Source organism: Sinohyriopsis cumingii, chromosome 17, assembly GCF_028554795.1.
Source record: "Sinohyriopsis cumingii isolate HCF-2022 chromosome 17, ASM2855479v2, whole genome shotgun sequence".
NCBI classification, from domain to species: Eukaryota; Metazoa; Mollusca; class Bivalvia; order Unionida; family Unionidae; genus Sinohyriopsis; species Sinohyriopsis cumingii.
In genome coordinates this window covers 112,768,200-112,780,274 of record NC_142977.1, presented here as the reverse complement: position 1 = coordinate 112,780,274, position 12,075 = coordinate 112,768,200, and the positions used below count along the sequence as shown (strand labels likewise).

At 34.6% G+C, this 12,075-nt stretch overlaps 1 protein-coding gene across 1 annotated transcript in view; it reads left to right on the top strand.

Annotated features, from left to right (window-relative positions):
- LOC149779683 (hemicentin-1-like) overlaps positions 1-12,075 on the top strand; it is a 425,151-nt gene that overhangs the window by 148,054 nt on the left and 265,022 nt on the right. The gene's annotated exons all lie outside the window — the stretch shown is intronic.

Below are 12,075 nucleotides of genomic sequence, written 5' to 3'. Positions count from 1 at the left end.
GTCTGAAACTGTGATGCGAATGTGAAGTTGTGATATTTGTGGTCACTCAATGATTAGAGGAAACATATTTATAGTCTATTAGAACCTCCAGTTGACAACGCCAAATCCTTGGAAATAAGGGGGGCGGGGAAGACTTAAAGCTAATACACGCGAGCGTTGGATTCGCTCGGTAAAGAGACCCACTAGGTGTATTACAAAATGCTTTCCTTTTCAAAAAAATCAAGGGTAATTATACACACACTTAGATGAAGCTTTAGAAATCATGGGTAGTTATACCCACGCATAAATAAAAGCGTTAGGAATGTTGTAATAGCCTTGCACATGCATACGTCTCTACTATCACAAAAACTGGTGCAGTCTAAATGGAAAAATTCACTAAACTCGGTTCAATAGTTTCCCCATGTTGCAAAATGACACTATACGTATCTTGCTTATATCTTAGACAGACACCTTCATCGGAACAGAAACCCGAGGAGGGGTAAACACATTACAATACCAAAATGCATTTTATTCCCTAGTATACTGAACCTATTTATTATTATATAATAATAATAACAATGAGGACTTTGTAATAATAATAACAATAATGAGGACTTTGTATCGCGCATAATCTGTAGAAGCTCTAAGCGCTTTGAGGTAAAGACTGATATTTATTGTTTGAGGTAAAGACTGATATTTATTGTCTGAGGTAAAGACTGATATTTATTGTTTGAGGTAAAGACTGATATTTATTGTTTGAGGTAAAGACTGATATTTATTGTTTGAGGTAAAGACTGATATTTATTGTCTGAGGTAAAGACTGATATTTATTGTTTGAGGTAAAGACTGGTATTTATTGTTTGAGGTAAAGACTGATATTTATTGTCTGAGGTAAAGACTGGTATTTATTGTTTTAGGTAAAGACTGATATTTATTGTTTGAGGTAAAGACTGATATTTATTGTCTGAAGTAAAGACTGATATTTATTGTTTGAGGTAAAGACTGATATTTATTGTTTGAGGTAAAGACTGATATTTATTGTTTGAGGTAAAGACTGATATTTATTGTTTTGAGGTAAAGACTGATATTTATTGTTTGAGGTAAAGACCGATATTTATTGTTTGAGGTAAAGACTGGTATTTATTGTTTGAGGTAAAGACTGATATTTATTGTCTGAGGTAAAGACTGGTATTTATTGTTTGAGGTAAAGACTGATATTTATTGTTTGAGGTAAAGACTGATATTTATTGTTTGAGGTAAAGACTGATATTTATTGTCTGAGGTAAAGACTGATATTTATTGTTTGAGGTAAAGACTGATATTTATTGTTTGAGGTAAAGACTGATATTTATTGTTTGAGGTAAAGACTGGTATTTATTGTTTGAGGTAAAGACTGATATTTATTGTCTGAGGTAAAGACTGATATTTATTGTCTGAGGTAAAGACTGATATTTATTGTTTGAGGTAAAGACTGATATTTATTGTTTGAGGTAAAGACTGATATTTATTGTTTGAGGTAAAGACTGATATTTATTGTCTGAGGTAAAGACTGATATTTATTGTTTGAGGTAAAGACTGATATTTATTGTTTTTGAGGTAAAGACTGATATTTATTGTTTGAGGTAAAGACTGATATTTATTGTTTTTGAGGTAAAGACTGATATTTATTGTTTGAGGTAAAGACTGATATTTATTGTTTGAGGTAAAGACTGATATTTATTGTTTGAGGTAAAGACTGATATTTATTGTTTTTGAGGTAAAGACTGATATTTATTGTCTGAGGTAAAGACTGATATTTATTGTTTGAGGTAAAGACTGATATTTATTGTCTGAGGTAAAGACTGATATTTATTGTTTGAGGTAAAGACTGATATTTATTGTCTGAGGTAAAGACTGATATTTATTGTTTGAGGTAAAGACTGATATTTATTGTTTGTCTGTGTATGCTACAGCCATTACTGGACGCGATGTTTCAGACATAAAAAGGACTACAGCTATCCAGTTTTAAATGGCCAGTGGATACTAACTTGAAAACTATCTAGATTCTATGCTGTAACCACTGAACGCTGTCTGGGAACGGAACGAAAAATACAACATATGAAGTATGATGTACGTACGTACGTATGTATGTATGTATGTATTTATGTATGTATGTATGTACGTACGTACGTACGTATGTATGTATGTATGTATGTATGTATGTATGTATGTTTGTATCTTATGTATGTATGTGTGTGTCTGTGTGTGTATATGTATGTGTGTATGTATGTATGAATGTATGTATGTGTGTGTATGTATGTATGTATGTATGTATGTATACCACATACGTTACAAATAACATGGCATTTAAAATGTTGGTATTAGGCAAATTGATATACAATACTATTGGTATATCGAATTGTGATCCGTCCATGGCGCAATAATAAGAATATATAAACATTCTTTCAACTGCAGGCCTATAGATCAATAATGAATTTCTACTCATTCATTAATCATAAACGACATATAAATATAACGATAATAATCCATGTTTTCTAAATGAAATTAAAATGGTACACAATTTCATCGGAATCCATTCTTTTTCCATTCCCCTTTCCCCTCTCGTGCGTAAGGACAAAAAATGATAAATTCTGGAGTGAGAAAAACATGTTGAGCTGGACGAAAACGTTAAAATTGAACTTTTACCAGCTAACCTTCAGCAGTCTGGTTCGTCGTAACGGTATGTTTAAGTTTTCCTTGGGATCTATCTACAGTGTTCAAATATCAATGATACATAGCTGCAATAGCCAGGCGGCACTAGGCCTATATGTTAAATTTGTTGGTTACGAGGCAAACATACTGTAGTGTATTTAATGCTTTGTTGTTGTTGCTTATTAAACCTATTATAATGTCCTAAAAAAACGATTATTAATGATTAAATATAAAAATGTCCGAATGGTCGCTCCTCCCACCCTCTCTCTCTCTCTCTCTCTCTCTCTCTCTCTCTCTGGATTATCGTAGCTAGATACGGGCGAAAATCCATGAAAATACGAGCGTTACGGATTTTCGCTTGTGTCATACAACGATGTCTCTGGACCTATAAATGATGGTAAAGTTTAGTCAAACCGTCCCGGGGGGGTGGGTGGGCAGAGACACAGAGAAAGAGAGAGAGACAGAGAGAGTCAGAGACAGAGGGAGAATTGTATAGTCTTTAGAAATGTTAATTAAAGCAGCATAATGACTTAGATGAACTGTCAATATATTAAAGTATTTTAATTACCTCTTGTTTGTTCGTCATTTCGCTTGGTTTCCATTCCACGCTAATAGCCATACGCCAGTACATAAATGCCTGACAGTTCAGGTTAATTGTACAAGCAGCTGACCGTGTTTGTCGTGCACTATTTTCTTCATAAAAAACATATTTAATGTTTAAATCATGAGTGTCTTATATTGATTTAATAAATGTGAATAAAAATAGAAACTCAATAAGAAAACAATCAACTTATCAATTTGCATACGTGATTGTGAACAATAAGAAAAGTCGTAGAACTACATTTTGTAGCGGACACACTCGCAGGGATGTGAGGAGTTCATTCACTCGGTCAATACACAGTTGCCCGGAGCATAACTCCAGCCAATATGTGTATCTGTATGTGATATAAATAAAATATATGTATAGTATATACGATGTATCAATGATATACCACTCTTATAGAATCTGTACGCTGTATCAATGATATACCACTCTTATAGAATCTGTACGCTGTATCAATGATATACCACTCTTATAGAATCTGTACGCTGTATCAATGATATACCATTCTTATAGAATCTGTACGCTGTATCAATGATATACCACTCTTATAGAATCTGTACGCTGTATCAATGATATACCACTCTTATAATGTTTCATTAAAAGGAAACTCGGCAAGCCTTGTTTCCTCTTAATGAAACATTTATATATCTCACGGTATATCATTGATACAGCGTATATACTATACATATTTCTGTACCAACGCTTTAAATGCCAAGTGATCTTTAATGTTTGTGGTATATATATATATATATATATATATATATATATATATATATATATATATATATATATATATATATGGGGGGATCGACATTGCTATTTATTTTGGCAGATGTTAGGCTCTGGAATGTTACAATAAATGTTTCCGGTATTCACGTAGCGATATTGGATAGTTTTGTCGTAGTTTTCACTTTTACCTGAAGTCAGGATGTCCAACATGGCAACTGAAGGGAATTATATACCCGTAACGAATGTTCTAAAATAGGCACAATAGTAAGTTATGGTCAGATGGATGTATCGTACTGCATAGAAGAAGATATTGTATTGTATGAAAGAAGATATATGTTTGCTTTTGTCGCCATTTAAAGTGTACCATAAACAGTTCGTTATTAGCAAATGCTGTTGTAGTGCTACATCAGGGATATACCGGTAATTCTCGGGGTGGAATGAAGTATATTAAAATGGAGTGCGGTTATAATTTTAAAAGTAGGTCAATGAGTCACGCATTTTAGCACACATGAGGATAATTTAAATATTTATTGGGATGATTGTAACTTTCTTACCTCTCATGGGTGAATTAAAAATACCAGCATGATTTTATAATAAGTTCCTCCCCATTCAAGATTCATTAATTTATAGTTGAGTGTGTTTGAATAGTAAACAAGAACATTCACAAAGTGGAAACTTAATAACCTTTCTAAACAATCTATCCAAATGGTAATTTATGATATGAATAGTAATTATTAGCGGGAAAAATCTTCAGTGAACAACCATGACAATGTTATTTCAATACAATAGGATTAATATACAGGTGGATAGTCTAATATGAATTTCATCATGCGTACATACAAAGCATCAGGATAGTCTACTATTAATTTCATCGTGCGTACATACAAAGCATCAGGATAGTCTAATATGAATTTCATCGTGCATACATATGTAGCATCAGGATAGTCTGATATGAATTTCATCGTGCGTACATACAAAGCATCAAGATAGTCTAATATGAATTTCATCGTGCATACATATGTAGCATCAGGATAGTCTGATATGAATTTCATCGTGCGTACATACAAAGCATCAAGATAGTCTAATATGAATTTCATCGTGCATACATATGTAGCATCAGGATAGTCTGATATGAATTTCATCGTGCGTACATACAAAGCATCAGGATAGTCTAATATGAATTTCATCGTGCATACATATGTAGCATCAGGATAGTCTGATATGAATTTCATCGTGCGTACATACAAAGCATCAAGATAGTCTAATATGAATTTCATCGTGCATACATATGTAGCATCAGGATAGTCTACTATGAATTTCATCATGCGTACATACAAAGCATCAGGATAGTCTAATATGAATTTCATCATGGGTACATGCAAAGCATCAGGATAGCCTACTATGCATTTCATCATTGTGTCTTTCATATTTGGTGCATGACTGTAGATTGCATATAAGCTATAAATAGGTCTTGATAAATTTTAAAATCAATCCTAATAACAATATTGTTTACTGGTTTGGGGTAATTTTCCACAGGATGGGTGAGTCAAAAGGGTTCTGTTGCGACGTGAGATATTGAGAAATATGTCACGTGGGATATATTGTGACATAAATTGAGTAGGAAAAGATTGGAACGCAGAAACATGCAAATGTAAAGAGAAAAAGAAGAAACGAAAATGCAATTTAAATTAAAAGAATTAGAACTAGTAAGCAGAAAGCACTCCTCACCAAGTTCAAGTTTTGATGTCACCAAACATATTAGGTTAGTACCAATTCTAAAGAAAAAGAGATATATCAATATTTTCAATATTTTGAGAAAATACCTAAAAATTTACGAAGGCCAAGAGAACACTAGACTTTGTTATTACATAGTGTACTTATTGGCAAAGTTCATGAAGTCTATACTTCACTACAAGTAGAACGAAGTGCTAATTATGATGTGGTTGAGGAATGTATCTTCAAGGGTTATGAATTGGTACCTGAGGCATATTGACGTAGGTTTGAGAATGGTAGAAAAACAAACTGGGCAAACCCATGTCGAATTTTCAGGGGTTAAATTACAACTATTTGATTCCTGGTTGTCAACGAAGAAGATTGATAAAGAGTACGATAACCTTAGATAACTCATATTATTTGAAGAGTTCAAGAAATGCATCCATATTGATGTAAAGAATTATCTTAATGAGCAAAATGGTACAAAATTTGGGAGATGCTGCCTCCATAGCGGACGACTATTTCTTGACTCACAATTTCATTTGCTAATACGTTTTCATATCACCAGGTGTTTGGTCAAAAACAAACATTTCAGTCAACTACGAGTACTTCCAAGTTGTCAATCTGGCACAACTTTTAGGAATCAAACTTCTGATAATGATGATCAGAAATCCTTATCTCTTCCTATTTGCACTTATCGCAAGAAAATAAACAATAAAATAAAATACATTTAAAAAAGTAAGCATCAGAAGAATGATAGAACTGTTCCAAGGATTCTGCCAAGCCTATCCTTATTAAAATCTCAAGGGACACATGAGCTTCTCAGACTCTCTTTTTATCACCTTTATGTGAGATGTCTTCTTCTAGTGAAAGCGCTTTTATTCAGGGAGTATAGTGCGGCTTTATTAATGTTCCTCACCATTGTGTACATTTATTATCAGACTTAGTCTCAGGACCTGTGACTGGGGGAACAGTGCCTTCCGTGCCCATTGAGTGTATTCATTATTACTAGGCAATGACCTAGCCGGTGATAAGGCTGTGGTTAATCCAGTTGTAACTGACAACCCTTGTTTGAATAAAAAAGGATGATTTTATTGAAAAAGAAATCCCTGATTTATACCATACTTGTGTAGTTACTAGGACTATGGTAAAAGGAGCTCTTCTCTTGAGAATGATGTTGATCAGGAAATTATTCCTTTAACTAACATATTTATTAGTCAGTCTTTTGATAAAGTCATTTTGCTTCTCGCATTCTTTATTCGAAGTGAATTGATCACAGTGATCCTCTTTTTGCTACTCATCCTCTTAATTCTAATCAGGGTGAGAAAAGACAATCACTTGTTTAGCAAAAGATACCTAAGGCTCATCTGCAACCTATTCCTGCATTTGACGAACCATGTATCAGAATACTGGTAGATTGTGTCTGTCCCTTACCTAAGACCAAGTCGGCAACTAATAATTGTTGACTATTTTTTGTACGTCCACAAGATTTCCAGAGGCAATTACTTTCAGGAGTATTAAGATTAAAACTAAAGTAAAATTATAAAGTTCTTTTTACACTTTTGGCCTTCCCAAATCTGCTCAGTCTGATCAAGGTTCAAATATCATATATGGAATATTCCAACAATTAATGCATTAATCAGGCAAGATAAATTTAATTTTATATCTTCTGCCTTTAACCCCTGGAAGTCAAGCGGCGTTGGAAAGATTTCATAGGATTTTTAAGAATATAATTCGCTTAGATTGCTTTGATAAGATTAGGATGAAGGTGCTCATTTGCTATTGTTTGCTGTTAGAGAATTAGTTCAAGAATCATTAGGTCTTAATCCTTTTTGAATTGTTTTGGACATACTGTCCGTGGATCATTGAAATTGTTAAAAAAGAGAAACTTCTTTCAACCTCAGAATCAGGGATTAATCTTCTAGACTGGTTCTGTTTCAAATATAAGGTTTCAAAGGCATGTGAAGTAGCAAGAACTAATATTCAATCTACTCAATCAACTTAGTTAAGGTATGGCATAAATACAAAAGAAAGGAATTTTGAGCATGGTGATAAAGTTCTGGCTATCTTGCCCATACCACAAACTCCTCTTTATGCTATATATTATGATCCCAACATAGTTAAAAAGAATGTAAAAGACTTAAAACAACACTCCTGGTAGGCGGAAAAAGAAAAATCTTTGCCACATATATATGTTAAATGAATACGTAGACAGAGATAGCCTTGTTAATCATGTTAATTCAATCAGCTTCGTTGTACTTGTCCAACAGAGTGATGATTTAAATGATGGAGTGCACTCGGACTGTAGTGACTTTGGTTTGGCCAGTTTTCGGAATTCGAAAAATATCAAACAATTTGGACCAGAAACTTTCACATCTACAGCCACAAGAGACGTGCGAATTTTAACAGCTGTTATGTGAATATGAGTACTTGTCTCCAAACGTTCCAACAGGAACTATTCAATTTATAATGATAATGAGATTGTAGATTCTGCACCTTTGAAACAGCATCTCTACAGAATGATTTTTATTTAACATGAATGTTTTAAAATTTAAATTCAATATTTGCTGGAGAATGTTTGATGGAGAATGATTTTATTCAACCAAGTAAAAATAATTGGAGGCTGCCATGTATTTGTGTGACGAAACAGGTATGTGCACCGACTATAGAAACGTGAACAGTGTCACCAGGACAGACGTATTTCCAGCACAAAGAGTCGATAACTTCATTGACACAACTGGAAATGTAAAATATGTCACCAAGCTTGATCTTTTGAAAAGATTCTGGCAAATTCTACTCACGGAAAGGCCGAAGAAATTTTGGCATTTGCGTCTTCAGATAACTTTATCAATATAAAGTAATGCCATTCGGTATGAAGAATTCTCCCTCAACATTCCAGCGTTTAATGAAAATGATAAAATCTGGTATAAATGGCTAAGATGCGTTCAGTGATGGTGTAGTTATAGACAACGATACCTGTAATGATCACCTGGAAAACATTCGGAGATTCTTTGATCGACTCAGTGATGCAAGTGGGAAAATTAATTTAAGTAAAAGTGAGTTTTGCCACGCTTGTGTTAAATTGTTAGTACATGTTGTGGGACATGGTCAAGTTAAACCAGTATAAGTTAAGATTACATGTATCTCTGAATTCACAGTGCCTATCTGTTAAATGGAACTGATGGTGTCAGGATAATATGACTGGGTGGGACATCATGCTGCGGCATGATCCCCCAGAGCTAGACATCACTACAAACTGCCACAGTGCAGACATCGTTGTGACATGTCTGAACATTTTTTAAAGCTACGTTAAAAGTCCAAATCCCACTGTCTGTATGTCTGTCTCTCTCTCTGTCTCTGTCTCTCCCTCTGTCTCTGTCTGTCTCTCTCTCTCTCTCTCTGTCTCTCTCTCTGTCTCTCTCTCTATCTCTCTCTGTCTCTGTTAATGCATGTGTGACTCGTAGACCATAGGGGGCACCTTCGAAGGTGAGGATACAGAAAGGATCAACGTTATGGAGGCTACTAACAAAACCTCATCGACAGAGGAAACCTCCTAAAATATAAAAACAAGAAAACCAATAAGCGTGTCCCCTTCGTGCTAACTTTCCACCTCGATGCCCCCAATCCATCAAAACATCATATGCAAGTATTGACACCATACTGAATCGTCTGAACGTCTCAAGTGTATATTTCAAGACGTTCCTATGGTTATGTACTGTAGACCTAAAAATCTCAAGAACCATCTGGTATTTGTCAGATTGACGTCATATAAGACCACATATTCAGGTACATATCATCGCAAAGACAAGCGTTACCTAATCTGCAGACACATGCCGGAGACCAAATCTTTCAAAAGTTCGACAACATAAGTTAACTACACCATCAGTCAGAAGTTAGGATGTCGAGCAAATAATACTGTAATAAGCGAAAGGGATCTCTTTACCGAGCAAATCTAACACTCGTGTGAATTCTGCTAGAATTGTTTTCTCCTTATTTCCAAGGACTTCTCGACAACACCTAATGTCTACTGGAAGCTCTAAAATTGCCAAGACTATCAATAAATTCCTCTTATCACTGAATGACCACAAATATCACAACTTCACATTTGCATTACAACTTCACAATTGCATGACAACCTCACAACTGATAGTTCTATTTTTAAGATTTGCGTTACGTAGCGTCAGTACTTTGCGCCGTGAAAATAAAAATATAACTGAAGCACCAAATAAAGGGAAATATTTTCCTCCTCTATCCCTGGGTCATTCAAATCATGATTTTAAACCTCATTTCACTTGTAAATCTACACCAATTTACCATCAAAGCAACGGCAAAAGGCGTCTCCAGATAATGGAAGAATGCCTTCTCAATTATTCCATTGTGGAAAATATCATTCCCTATGGAGATACACAATAAATCAGCAAAATTAGATTTTAATAGGAACTTCCAAGCCCACTTATGCAGTTCATACATGGACTCACTACGAAAACAAACCATGCCATTATGAATCTCGTCAACACTTTGACGTTTGCCTATAGATACTGGCTAATTACTCGAGCTGAGGAATATTTCCCCAACACCAACTTCCCATAATCAAAGAAGTAATCACAAAAATCTAACAAATCTATAAAAACGGAGACGTAAATACAAATGGCATAAACCTTAGATTTATTGCAATACAATATATCTTTTGATACGCAAAATCTGTGCTGGCGAATGTGTTGGCGAAATCATTGATTGGAAGCGAAGGAATAATCCCAAATCAATAATCGCAGCAAAATCAACGCGAAAGTCGCCAAACATTACAACCTAAATGGATATTCAGTCGTGTCCTTTGATATGTTACCGATTGAATCTAACCTAGAGTAGACAGACATAGAACGCACACGTAAGGAATGATACTGGATACCACAAATTGAAAACTCATGGAGAGTTTGGCCTAACTTAAAAAAATCTAACCTTCCCGTTGCGATCCTGTAAAAAGTTACAGTCCATTATCACTTTTGCACCAGACACAAATTTTGTGCTAATAAGTAATTACATTTTTTATGATTGTGTTGTCTTTATTATTATTATTATTATTATTATTATTATACTTCTTGTCCATTATTCCGACATACAATTATCTTAACGTCTTTCCTTCAGAACTTCTTTGCATCACTCTACTGGATATAATTTCTTTACCAAATTCTGTAGATTGCGTCGATCTCTCACCACACTTTGTTTCCGTCCTTTGTTCACAACTTAGAATTAGGTCAAAACATACTGGTTCGCTATTATGATAGACACAAGAACTCGCTGGTCTATTATTTTTGCACAACTTTGTCTTGTTATATCTCTTGGTGTATGCCCCTAGTGATTCAAAGATGTAATAGTCCAGAATTTTTCGTTCCTAATGTGTTAAGTGTTCGTTTTGTATATGAATTAAAAGTAACTCCAGCGTATTTATCATTTATCAACAAATGCTACTATCTCATTTTTAAATTTTAATTTAGGCATGGCTAGTACTCTTTTACGCGAAACTATCAGTGCTTCATTCTGGTATCATTGAACTATTGATCGGTCCTGGTAGGATTGAAGTCCACCAGTCATTCTTGACAAAATATAAATGGTATATAATTCGGCCTTTAAAATATATTATATTTCAAGCGTATTTTTAGACGCATGTGATAATGAACTGTTGCGTGCAAAGAGTGTTGTAGTGCTTAAAAGGTCATCAGTTATGTCACTAATGTAGAGAAGAAATAAAAACAGGCGTAATACAGACCCTTGTGGGACTCACGCAGTAAAGTACACAGTGGTAGATTCGACTTTATAACAATGACATTTTAAGCCCAGGTAGTTAAATAGTCTGTGATCCAGTCAACAAAAAAGAAATCGATACCGTGGCCTAAAATGTATTATTCCTTTGTGCTACACACAGTCAAATGCTTTTGAAGTATGACAGAAAACCATACACTTGTGTTCCTTTTGTCAAGGGAAGTGCATATAAGTAAATGGCGCCCGGGGTGAAGATGATGTTTTGGCTCCCCAAGACCTCTGACGCCCGGGGCAACCGCCCAGCCCGCCCCCAATCAATACGCTACTGTACATGGGCACTTATTACTTGATTCTTACATAACCAGACATTTCTATTTTCAAGTTATGCGATACTAATCCAAATCTAGCTCATGCATGAGTACGTTGAAGTCATAAATATTATGAATTCAACAAACAACACTGTAACTGGTTTGATGACCTCACATAACACTTGACTATACTTGGATGCTCACACTTAACACACGACTGTGCCAATAATACTATAACATGTTTGATGACTACATTCAACACATGACTATATTAATAATACTGTAACATATCTG